Source organism: Panthera pardus, unplaced genomic scaffold (genome assembly GCF_024362965.1).
Source record: "Panthera pardus isolate Hobbes unplaced genomic scaffold, ASM2436296v1 HiC_scaffold_25, whole genome shotgun sequence".
In the NCBI taxonomy this organism is placed as follows: Eukaryota; Metazoa; Chordata; class Mammalia; order Carnivora; family Felidae; genus Panthera; species Panthera pardus.
Window position 1 is genome coordinate 15,633,700 of NW_026526821.1, and position 12,965 is coordinate 15,646,664.

Genomic DNA, 12,965 nt, shown 5'->3' on the forward strand with positions numbered 1-12,965 from the left:
ATGATGGGTCTACATTTGAGACCCTAAAGTAGCTTGGAACAAAGGCACGACCTGCTCCATTTCCAGCCCTAAGTTCCAGACGTGGCCCGAGAACACACTACTCGCACGAGTGGAAAGGCAGCAACACCAGAGACAATCACCCGTCTTCCTCATCCACCTGGGGGTAATGTGTACAGCTTTCACAGGATCCAGACCCAGAAGATATGACTCAAAAATGCCCCTGGAATCTGACCAACAAAAAACCTGAAGGTCAGGAGACACTGTGAGAGAGAAACATATCCGAAAAAACAGAAGTGCAAGAACCAACCAAAATGAAATGTGAAACAGTAACTTCTACCCTTTTTACAAACTCTAAAGGACCCCCCCCCCCCAGGGAAAAGGCTGAAAGAGAAGCGAGGTGGGGGGCGGGGGGACATCCAGGAGTCATAGATTTTCATGTAGTTTTAAATATACAACACAATTTCTTTCTGTTGTTTTCATATTAATAAGCATTTAACTTTTGATGAAAGAAAGTTTGGGGAGTGAGCAGAGTGTGGAGGAATTGGGGGTCAGTTATCCAGGTCTCGGCCGGTGCCATGGGTCTTCTCAGGTCTGGTTAAGAAGGGGTTTCTACCTGGGGAGAGAGGAGGGAATCAGAGATGTGGGAAGGTGCAAACTGTAGTGGGGTGGGTGGGGGGCATAGATTGGGTCCCCAGACCACCCAGGGCCTGAATCCTGCCAGCTACTCTCTTCCCAGGGGCACTGGGAGGTGCTGCCCGGGAATCAGGGACAAGGGAGAGAGAATTCCAGGAGAGACATCCTCAGGAATGAGAATCTTAGAATCCCTTACCTCACATTTTTAATGTGGAGAGGAAAGTGATTCACTATTATAAGCTTTAAGAAAAAACAATGGCAATTGAAAATAATCATACTAAAAATTCGGGAACAGTTGAGGGGCTTGGAGATCATCTCATCCAAACGGCGCCACCATTCAAAAGAAAGGCGTGATGTCTGTTACAGGAAATTAAACTGCGCCTTTCCTCGGAAGGGGGTCTTGGGGCCTCCCTCGCTAGGGCCCACGAGACGAATTTCAGGGTAGATCCCAATTGTAAAGCTCTGTTCTCCAAGGTTTCCCAGGGCAGTGACCGTTCTCGATTCCCTCCGGGACACCGTGTTCTTCGGGTACATTCCTGGGGCAGAGGCTAGAGCAGGAGACGCGGGGTTGGGGCGGGGGTGGCCGTGTCTCACCTCAATCCCAGCTTGTCAAGGGCTCCAGACACTGCTTCTTGCAGTTGTAGAAACAACACTTCTTCGTCCTGGAGCAACCCTTATCGCGCTTGCACGCAGGGAAGAGGGTGAAAGGGCATTCAAGAAGAAACTCTGGGCAATAGCCAGGTTTCTGGTAAGCTGGGGAGAAATGCCACAGGGTGAGGTGGGGGCACCGGAGCGTCGTGGCCAGGCATCGAAGCCGGCAGGTCCCCGGGACCACTCCGAGGAATGTTCCCCCACCCCGGCCACACGCGAGCCCGCTGCGCCCGGACACACTCACGCCTCTGCCGCTTCCGCCTCGCGGGCTGCGCCGTGTGCAGGCAGACGAGGAGGAGGAGGAGGATCACGGCGAGCGCGTAGAGGCCAAGCGGCTTCATGGCGCGGCCAAGTGTGCGCCTAACGCGCGGGCAGATTCTTGGCTTATATCGCCTCTGGCGGGGGCCCGCCAGCAGGGGGCGCTGTGGTTCCCAGGGTCCAAGGTCACAGGTGCCTCTCTGGAACCGGGAAATAGCAGCGGTTTCCTTCCCCACACCCCCTAGGAGAGGCTCTGCAAGAACTCCTAGGCGTCACTTTGTAACTTGCGAGAGCCCAGGAGAGCTCCCGCCTTTTCAGGGAGGGTCCGGGCTGGCCTGGCCCCTGATTCTTCGTGCTTCATGGAGTGGATTTTGAGGCAGTAGGAGGGAACTGGCTTTCCCCGGGGGCACTCGTTAGATCGGACAGACTCTGCTCTTCTCACTGTGTATCCAGAACGATGTAAAACCCATCCCTCTGAGCAGATTTCAGAAATGGGTACATTTGAAGAGCTTACTTTGAACAAATGAACATTGGAAACACACACAGGCACAAAAACAGGGCAAGAAAATGAGCTATTAGCAAGATAATATCTAGATTTATGGAGACTATCAATACATTGGGCACTGACGAGACAGAACTTTAAGATGTGTGATGAATGTTTTCTACCCCCGGTCTTTATGCCTCCATGACCTCGTATAAACTTCATTTGCTGCTGAGGTCAAAAGTCTAACTGCAGGTCACTTTGGAATGTGAAACCAAGGCCCCAAGACCGTGCTGGCTCTCCCTGCCCTCCCATAAAAGTGTATGATGTCCCTGCTTGCTTGGTGGCCCTTTTCTTTTTTCTTTTTTTTAATTTTTTTTAACGTTTATTTATTTTTGAGACAGAGACAGAGCATGAACAGGGGAGGAGCAGAGAGAGAGGGAGACACAGAATCTGAAACAGGCTCCAGGCTCTGAGCTGTCAGCACAGAGCCCAACGCGGGGCTCGAACTCACGGACCCTGAGATCATGACCTGAGCCGAAGTCGGACGCTTAACTGACCAAGCCACCCAGGCGCCCCTTGGTGGCCCTTTTCTGCAGCTCTCTGCCTCCCACAGCTGATCCCGATTCTCCTGTGTGTATCCATAAATCTGTTTCTTCCCAGAATTGCTTAACATGGGTGTGGTTTTTTTCAACACTATATGGTCGGTTTAACTCGCAGAAGTCAGTAGAATACTTCTTATTAACAGATAAAGGGAAAATCATGATCATCTTCACATCAGCAGTAGAATATATAAAAAAATCATTTCTCTATCGATGGTAAAAGAACATACTGGCACAGGGTTAGAAGTTCACTGAGTTCATTTGATAGCAAGTGTCTATGAAATCCCTGTTACGGAGGTAAGTACTTTCAGAATGCTGGAGTCAGAGCTGCTCCTCCATAAAAGCTGTTTGAACACTACAAATATTGTCAAAATCAACCTTTTCAGAATGTTGGAGCTTACCAAAGGCTTGCAACAATCTATGAAGTCTTTATTCAAGAAGAACAGGTGAATCTCAGCGAGAAGAGAGAGCGCTGTGACCAGTTGATTTGCCCCGTTCCCATCCCTTTCTTCCTGGCTGTGCGGCAGCCCGGAGGCCAGCGGGCTTGCGCTGCGGTAGCTCTGAGGACCAGCAGAATGGCAGTTGCAGGAACAGAGAATGGATTTGATGCTACTCAAAAGCTCCGTCTCCAGAAAATTGTCACTATTTGACCTGTCTGGCACCTTCCTTTTTTTTATGAAGAGCCTGTATTTATTCCACCTAACTCAGAGCTTGCTTTTTGTGCTCAGTCCTCTCCCTGGGTCAGTCCTTTTGACATCGTGGCTTCTTCAGACAAGGAGACCAGTTGGAACTAGTGAGAGGCTGACCACAAACCCTAAAAGGAGGAAGTGGGGAATGAAATGTCTAGGAGGTTTTGAAGATTCTATCCTATTCACGAGAATTCATGGGAATCGAGAAGCCCACACACACGCGTGGGGTTGTGCTTCTGTCTGGGGCTGTGTACGTGCCTCTGAATAGAGGCCTGCTGCTCCATTTACATATTGGCCACATCCTTAATCTCGATTAGGATTTTATGGAAGATTGTGATGGTTGTCATGAACTTACTATTCAGGTTGGATACCATCACTATCTTGGGATCTCTCTTGGTGTCCACCTTGTTGTATATGATTGAGTGGTTCTTGTTTTGTTTTGTTTTTTAATTTTGTAATGTTTATTTTTGGGAGAGAGAGAGAGAGAGAGAGAGAGAGAGTTGTGGGGGGAGGGGCAGAGAGAGAGAGAAGGAGACACAGAATCTGAAGCGGCCTCCAGGCTCTGAGCTGTCAGCACAGAGCCCCGCATGGGGCTTGAACCCACAAACCACAAGATCATGACCTGAGTGGAACTCAGAAGCTTAACTGACTGAGCCACCCAGGTGCCACGAATGGTTCTTGTTCTTGATATTAGCCTGGCATGTCACTGTATATAGGCCGTGCCCTTGATCTTGATTAGGATTTTGTGTCTGATTATGATCACTGTCACATACTTGCTTTAAAGTTAGGCTATAAAGTTGGTCTTTGGAGCCCGCCTGGTGTCTGCCTTTTTGTCCAGAATCGTGTGGACCTTGTTTTCTCTTTAGAAATCCATATGATCCATCTGGTAATTGATAATAAGAATCTTGGGGCTCAATAGTCTCCAAAGTTCCCTTCCATTTCTTACCACTACCCACCTGTTCCCAACCACTCATGATATTCCCCAAAGGGCTGTGGTTTGTGTGGTTTGTGTTGTGGAAGACTTTGTTCCAAAAAAAAAAAAAAAAAAAACAAAAAGAATTAGTTCCCATCAGGGAAGAGAGTATGTGGTTCTCTCCTAGCACCCAGGATACCCTTAAAAGCCATTCTCCTTGACTAGCTTTTCCCCTAAGCCCACCTCCTACACTCACTACTGAGTCCCTTCATAGCTGCTTGCTTCTCAAAAATGAGGAGCAGAGGAAGGACAAAGATACCGGACTTCATCTTGCCAGGAAAGCCTTGGCTGAGAGCTGAGTTGAGTTTCTCATGTATGCCTTCCCTTGACTGTGTGTGTCAGGGGTCAGCCAAAGTTACAAAAGGCCCTGCCCTTTCTTCGCTTATCAGTAAATGCCAACTTCCTCACTCCTGCTCAACAGGGGCCACTGTCAGAGTCCCCAGGGACTTTGCAAAGGGATACAACGTTGGAGGCCTTTGTCTTCCCCTATAAGCTCCAGCAAATCTTTACCAACACTCATAGATCATCATGCTAAGCCTTCTGTATTTACAGAAGAAACTCAGTCCAGAGAAAAGAGACTTACTTCAGGTTACAAAACTAATCCTTCCATGATGCCATCATTTATTTTTTTTTAATTTTTTTTAACGTTTATTTATCTTTGAGACAGGGAGAGACAGAGCATGAACGGGGGAGGGTCAGACAGAGAGGGAGACACAGAATCCGAAGCAGGCTCCAGGCTCTGAGCTGTCAGCACAGAGCCCGACGCGTGGCTCGAAATCACGGACCGCGAGGTCATGACCTGAGCCGAAGCCGGATGCCTAACCGACTGAGCCACCCAGGCGCCCCCATGATGCCATCATTTAAATACTCCATCACAGAAGCGCCTGTGTGGCTCAGTTGGTTTAAGCGTCCAACTCTTGATTTCAGCTCAGGCTCATGAGATCCAGCCCCTTGTTGGGCTCTGTGCCGACAGCACAGAGCCTGATTGGGATTTTTTCTCTCCCTCTCTCTCTCTCTCTCTGCCCCTCTCCTGCTCACTCTTACTCTCTCTCCAAATAAATAAATAAACATAAAAAATTTAAAAAATATTTAAGTACTCCATCACAAATGTAACCCTGTACTTCTCCTTGTTTCAAAATGGTCTTGAGACAACATTCTATTTCACTGAGGAGGAACAGTCATAGAGGTAGAAAGACATTGAAGACAAATGAAAGCCAAAGAAAGAAGACTTCAAGAAGTAAACAGTGTGCACCAATTACAAAACTGACTGTGAAGTTCATCACAATAAAGACTGACATGTGCCCAAAGCTTTACTGTCTCCAGCTGCTGCTAGTAACCTTAATTACAGAAGATTAATACAATTGTTGGGTTGAGTTGTCAGTTGGAAGATAGAGAACAGAAGTAGTCTTTTCAAGAAGTCCGAATTTGCAATGGAATGGGAGTCTGGGCTGTACCTGTGGGTAAGGTGAGCTCCAGAGATATTTTCAAAGGATGGGAGGAATTTGACAGGTTTTAATGGTGATGGCAATGAGTATTGGATAAAGAAGTAAGAGTGTTGGTTTTTCTATCGAGTTCTTTTCAGTAAATCTACCTAAAAAACAAAATTAAATTTTTTAAATGTTCATTTATTTACCAAGAGGGGGTGGGGAGAGGAAGAGAGAGAAAGAGAGAAGGAGAGAGAGAGAATCCCAAGCAGCCTCTGTGGAGCCCAACAGAGGGCTCGATCTGTGAGATCATGACATAAGCCAAAATCAAGGGTCTGATGCCCAACTGAATGAGCCATCCAGGTGCCCCCAAATTAATTTTTTAATAAAAAAATTTCCTGCATCAATAGTAAACAGCTACAGCCCAATAGTCTGTGAGGAATGTTTGCCACCATCGATGAATTTATTAATATATTGAGAGAGGATGCAAAGAGAATATTTCCAACTTATCTGGAGAAGTGCAGCTTTCTGCAAATGTGAGAAGGTCCTGAATAGTCCAAAGAGCATTCCTTTACTTTGACCCATGAAATTGGCTAGTGGACAGACCACAGGACCAGTGAAGCATCCCAATAGTGACCGTGTGTGGATTCAAAACACCATGGAAGGTGGTTCTGAAGGAAGGATGGCTTTGACAACATATTTCCAATCATTCTATCCTAAAATCCTGACCTACTTGTAGGGAATGCCATATGTAAAGGGAAAGATCAACCAAGCTTTTTATGTAAAGAACAGAGATTAAAAATTACTAAGTTGTCAAACATAATGCATGTGGGCTAAATGGTTTCACTAAGCCATTCTGAGCTCCCACCAAGGTTATGTGTGTGCCCCAAGGGTGGTAATATCAAAAGCTGAGGGGCAAAATTTCCCTTGGGCAGAGACCTGAGCAGATTAGGTTGAAATGTTCCTGAACTGTAATTGTCTACAGTGCCTACTGTGCCCTAATTACCTTTGTACTCCTTCCTGCCATTCCCTCAGGAAAATGCCAGAAACCACTCTGTTCCAGGTGGGCCAGTAGAAGAAAGGATCTGACAGCATTAATTTTAGTTATGAATCCAAGAACAAAATCTTTGTCGCATCCTGTGTGCAGAAGATACAGATAAAACAAAGGGGCTGAAGATTTGCAAAAACAAACCAGAAAATCGCCGACCAAAAATAGCATGAGATTATGATATTCATATTAGAATACAATTCAGGGGTGCTTAGGTGGCTCAGTTGGTTAAGTGCCCGACTCTTGGTTTCAGCTCAGGTCATGATCTCATGGCTGTGGGATCGAGCCCCGCAACAGGCTCTGTGCTGACAGCAGGGCTGACAACATGGAGCCTGCTTGGGATTCTCTCTCCCTCTCTCCCTGCCCCTCCCCTGCTCTCTCTCTCTCTCTCTCTCTCTCACTCACTCTCTCTCTCTCTCAAAAAAAAAAAACTTTAGAAAATAGAATTCAATGAAATTTGAAAAAAATGCATTTCAAAATTTAAAAAGAATGTATTGATACAAATGAAAGAAGCAATCAGTGTTTTCAAAAGCAGAAAAGTGGTATTATCGGTGAATAAGTCCTTGGTACGATGTCTTGATAGGGAAAGGAAAAGCTCCTCCTGGAAAAATCAAGAAGAGGGAGGAAAATATTAAAATATGTAAGATTTGATATGAGAATGGGAAAATAACATGCCCAAAGGAAAAAAAGAGGGAATTTCACAGTGTTTTGCTCAGTTCAATGCAAAATTACTTGACAACATAGAAAATGTTACAGAATGAATTACCTCATTGCTTTAAGAATAGATAGAAAACCCAAACTGTACAAATATGAAAGAGGTACAGGAAATTGTCTATTCATCTCTTGCCTTAGTGCCACAAAGCGCTAGGCCTAGATGATTTAATATAGAGCAATAGGATGAGAGAAATCATAGTGGAAAGCTCCTGCAGAAACTTCCTTAAGACTGTGGAAGGAGAAATGGTTGCGGAGAAAGTTCAAGCCCCACATTAACATGTACAGGAGCAGGATGGGTGACAGGGACATTCACCGGCCTGATAATTTGGATCAGCTGATACAGCAAAGCCCACCCCTCTCTACCACTTGTATTTGGAGTAGTGTTCATCTCCAAGAGTTTTACAGCTAGCAAGACTACCCATCAAAAATGAAAGAGAAATTAAGACACTCCCAGAAAAATAAAAACTGAAGGATTTCATCATTGCTAGACATCACCTATGAGAAATGCTAAATGGAGTCCTTGAGGAGAAATGGAAGAACACTCCACAGTAATCCCAAACCAGAAAAAGAAACAAAGAACAATAGTAAAGGTAAATATTTCATCCACATTCCTGGTTACAGCTGCCATAATAATTCAGCGTATACATGTGCCACCATTGATTAATCACCCTCCTTCCTGTGTGTGGGCATTTAGTTTGTTTCCAGTACTTTGCATTTGCAAACAATACTGCAATTAATACATTTACTTTAATTCCACACTTTGGCTTATATTGTTCTATGGGTTTGGAATTGCTACTGGACAAGTATCACTCGCCACCGGAAGGTATAACCCTATACTTTCGTTCAGGGTCAGGCTAAACTAATGTGTCAATGGTCGTTTTTGAAAAACTCCTAAATCCCCCTGCCTTGGTCTACCTCCTGTGGAAAGAAAAATGATTTGAAATCAGAACAGATAGTTCCCATTCCCAGCTCTGCTCCCGACTCCTAAACAGTTTTCCATCTGTAAGGAGGATGTGGTTTTCTGATCCTGTCCACAGGGATTTCAACTCCAAACTCAATGTAGGGTTGTGGCTTGGGGCATCTGTTATGAGCTGCAAAGAACCTGGATGCCTGGGGACAGACACACATGGCTGGTTAGAACAGAGTCTGCAAGGTCCTGGAAAGTGGCTCAAGTGTAGCTAAGCTTATAGCGATACTCGTTCTTCTAACCCCGGGGTGCACAAAGACCCTGGAGAGGGGTATCTGATTCTTTGTCTCAGCAACAGATAGGTGGTACTGGGGAACTGTGGGTCTCTTGTGGAGGGTGGTGTCAAACAACGACTCTTTACTCACAAGCCACACTGAACACTATCTCCAACACAGCTCCATGGATGTAGCTCAGAGATTCTGCCCAGGGTAAGAGGCAGTCTGTAACAACAGAGAGCTCTGAAGCTCTCCCCCCAAAACTGACTTTATTTAAAACAGAACGTGGGAAAGTTCAAGCCTATAGGCGCTCTTGAACACAATGAAGATTTTGGTGGTAAGCAATTAAGAAGAAGTTGGCAGCTCCGTGAGAGCAAAAAGCTCAGTGACAGGCCAACTAGTTGACTAATTTACAACTAGTAATTCCCTGAGAGATTCATGGAAAAAGAACCCTCCTGGGTGGGAACAAATCTCAAAGACTGACCTCATAGACTACTTCTGCAACGGGGCTCAAATAATTGGATAAAACTGTGAAACAATTTCTGCCACAGGGAATGTTTGGAAAAAATAGAGCAATCAATTGTCAATTTCGTGGAGCCTACAAGCTGGGTGTGATGCTGACAGCCACACAGCTTAACAGACAGCCTGGAAGAATGATGGTGATCTTTCTAAAGTAACACTCACAGGCTGGGACATGGGAAAGGACCTAAGCTTGTTAGAAATTTTCAGTATTTGAGTGTTTTTGGTATTTGGAGGGATCCAACGTGCTCTCACCCAGGGCAGTTTTGCCCCCCTGAGGACACCAGACAATGCCTGGAGACATTTAGTCACACCACAGGGGGATGATCTAGGCAGAGGCCAGGAATGTTGCCAAGCATCCTACAATGCACAGGAAAACTCTGATCCCCACAAAAAAAAGAATTATCTATCCCAAAATGTTAACAGTGCCAAGGTTGAAGAATCCAGGGTTGGGTGTCGTGGACCAGTACTTGTGTTCATCAGGGACAGTTAAGGAAAGGATGTGATTGGGTGTTGAGTCCTCCCTGAAAGGATCAGTGTCAAGCAGACTTTGGTCAGCTGTCCTTCTGCATCTTAGTCTTTTTTTTTTTAATTTTCTTTTTTACATTTACTTATTTTTGAGAGTCAGAGACAGAGCACGAGCGGGGGAGGAGCAGAGAGAGAAAGAGACACAGAATCGGAAGCAGGCTCCAGGCTCTGAGCTGTCAGCAAAGAGCCCGATGCAGGGCTTGAACCCACAAACCGTAAGATCATGACCTGAGCTGAAGTTAGACGCTCAACCAACTGAGCCACCCAGGCGCCCCTGTGTCTTAATCTTTATGAGACTTTGGTTCTTCCAGTGACTCTGTTGCTCACAATACCTAACGGTGTCCTAATCCATAGATTCCAGATTCTCAGCAGGAGATCTTCCGCTCTTGGTTTTATTTTGAAGATCAATTTTTTAAACCAGGAGTTTGTTTTGATTTTTAGTTTGTTTACTTTTTAGAGCCCATTGAACATATTCGGCAACATGCTTGCAATCTTCTAACTGGAATTTCCCATTGCAATTAATGTTTTCATAGCAAGTGCCCTATTTCAAGTAGAAGCCTATTTATGAAGGGACAGGACAAGTCTCCCTTTACTTCAGCTGTTAAGTCCACCCACAAAATTGTTTGAAAATTTTCAGTCTATTTTTAAAGGCTCTTTATCTTTATTTTGTTACAGATTTGGTTCTTTGTGCAGTTTACCCTTGAGAGACAGTGTTTCTGAAATGGCCCTAGTGTGTTTCCTGCTTTTCTAGTGCTCTCGAGGCCATTTTAAATAAGAAATTACCATATTTCATAGATCAAGTAACTTTCCTACATTCAATAACCAGTGAGAAAACATAGCAAAAGATAAGATTCCATTCACAAAAACAGACATATATATATATATACAAATAATTTTTTATTATATATATATATATATATATAATTTTTTATTATTATTTTAGAGATAGTGTGCAAGCATGGGAGAGGAACAAAGAGAGAAAGAATCCCAAGCAGGGCGTACCCTCAGTGCAGAGCCCCATGCAGGGCTCGATCCCACAACCCTGGGATCATGACCTGGGCCGAAATCAAGAGTTGGATGCTCAACCTACTGAGCCACACAGGTGGCCCAGATACACTATTTCTTACACTATAAATTTGATGCATTGCAATGAAATAACCAATAGTTAGGGTTTCTAAATGATTTAAAATTGTTCTAAATGCCACCTGATAAAGAAAGCATTTGAGATTTGCCAGGACAAAACTGATGATAAATTACCATGGGAGGAGTTACCCAATGACACATTTTCCCCCTTGTGCTAGACTGTCAGGAATTTTATTTTATTTTGTATTTTATTGAGGTATAATTGACACATGACATTATATTAGCTTCCAGTGTATGGCTTATGACTACATATAAATATGCACTGCGAAATGATGACCACAGTAAGCTCAAGGACACATAAAATTTTTTTTAGTGTTTATTTAATTTTGAGAGAGAGACAGAGTGTGAGCGGGTGAGGCACAGAGAGACAGGGAGACACAGAATCCGAAGCAGGCTCCAGGCTGCCTGGAGCCCGACGCAGGGCTCAAACTCATGAACCATGAGATCATGACTTGAGCTGAAGTCAGACGCTCAACTGACTGAACCATCCAGTGCCCCAGCTCAATGACACATATTAATGCAACCAAAATTATCATAAAAATACACCAACATAGTTAGGACATACAGTAATGGTGGGGGCATACAGACACATGTCAACGGAAGAAAAGGGAAATTCAGGGCCTATAGGAATTTATAAATGGTAAAGGCAGAATTCCACATCACCAGAGAAGTGTCAGAAAATTCAGTACGTGATATTGAAAGAGATGGTCGGCAATTCCGGCAGGAAATACTGGATTTCTGTCCCATCCATTATCTCAAAACAAGTTTTAGATGATGAAGGATTTAAGTTATAAAAATACTCAAAGAAAACATGACTACAGTTTTGTATACTACTGATATGGAGACGACCTTCTGAAAGCCAGTTGATATAGCTAAGCACATACAAATGGAAAACTTTTGTAGGGCAAAAATCAATCAGAGAGTAGGAAAAACAATTCGAAATTGGAAAAATAAGAGTAAAGACATATGATGGAAATATACATTCTATAATGTATCAAAAGACTGTTTATAAAATAATAAAGAAAAGAGATGACCTAATAGAAAAATGAGGGGCGCCTGGGTGGCCCAGTCGGTTAAGCATCCGACTTCGGCTCAGGTCATGATCTCACGGTCCGTGAGTTCGAGCCCCGCGTCGGGCTCTGTGCTGACAGCTCAGAGCCTGGAGCCTGTTTTGGATTCTGTGTCTCCCTCTCTCTCTGACCCTCCCCCATTCATGCTCTGTCTCTCTCTGTCTCAAAAATAAATAAATGTTAAAAAAATAAAAAAATAAAATACAATCTTAAACAAATAAACATGACTCCTTTTTTATTTGGGCCTATGAGACTGGTTCCCCACCACTGATTTGGGCCAATTCCGTCTGTCACTGGCCTTTGCCTCCCTTACTGTGAAATGGGTGGCTTAGTCGCTTAGGACCTTTCTTGCTTGAGAAACACTCCAAGAGTCTCAGCAAAGGTCTCTCTGCCCTGTAAGGAGGAAATTGGCAAGAGAAGAGCAGAAAGATCAATGTGAGGACATCAAAATGATGCGAATGCCTCGTGATAATGGCTACCCGGGCCTTTTGTGCACTGTCTTCTTATCTTCTCCCCAAACCTGCATATCTTTGATTCTACTCTTTGTCTTGAGTGATGTTGTGACCATGGAATGCCTGCTGGGAACTTGATTTCTGGTTCAGGTAGAATGAATAGATCAACAAGTCTTTTTGGAAAGGCTACCAGTCCCCCAGGGTTAGTCAGCTAGTCGGCATCCTATGGAAAGAGAAAAAACAGTATCGGGACAGGTAGTTCCTGGCCCAGCTGTGCCCTTGACGCCTAGTGTGGACTTTGATGGCTTCCCTAGGCTTCAGGTTTCCCATTGCAGGAATCTGGATTATGGCGGAGGGGATTTCCAATCCAAATGCAGCAGAAGGTTGCAGCTCAGGGCATCTGTGACAAGCTGAGAAGCACGCGGTGTCGGTGCATGACCCTTGTCACGCTGACCTCCTCGGGGCAGACACACATGGCTGACTGGAACAGAGTCTCCTCATCCGAGGATATTCTGGACAAGGAGAGCCTAGAAAGCGATCAAAGAATGTCCAAAAATTATCAGTGACCCTGCCTTTTCAGCCCCCAAAGTGCACACAG

General features: G+C 44.7%; 1 long non-coding RNA gene across 1 annotated transcript; it reads right to left on the reverse strand.

The window, feature by feature from the left end:
* Positions 1-389: 389 nt before the first annotated feature.
* LOC109272657 (uncharacterized) lies at positions 390-1,755 on the reverse strand. Its single transcript, XR_002082552.2, has 4 exons — positions 1,529-1,755; positions 1,228-1,386; positions 830-873; positions 390-613 (listed from the first exon to the last, which is right to left on the reverse strand). It is a non-coding gene; the product is annotated as an uncharacterized LOC109272657 (long non-coding RNA).
* Between the last annotated feature and the right edge of the window lie 11,210 nt (positions 1,756-12,965).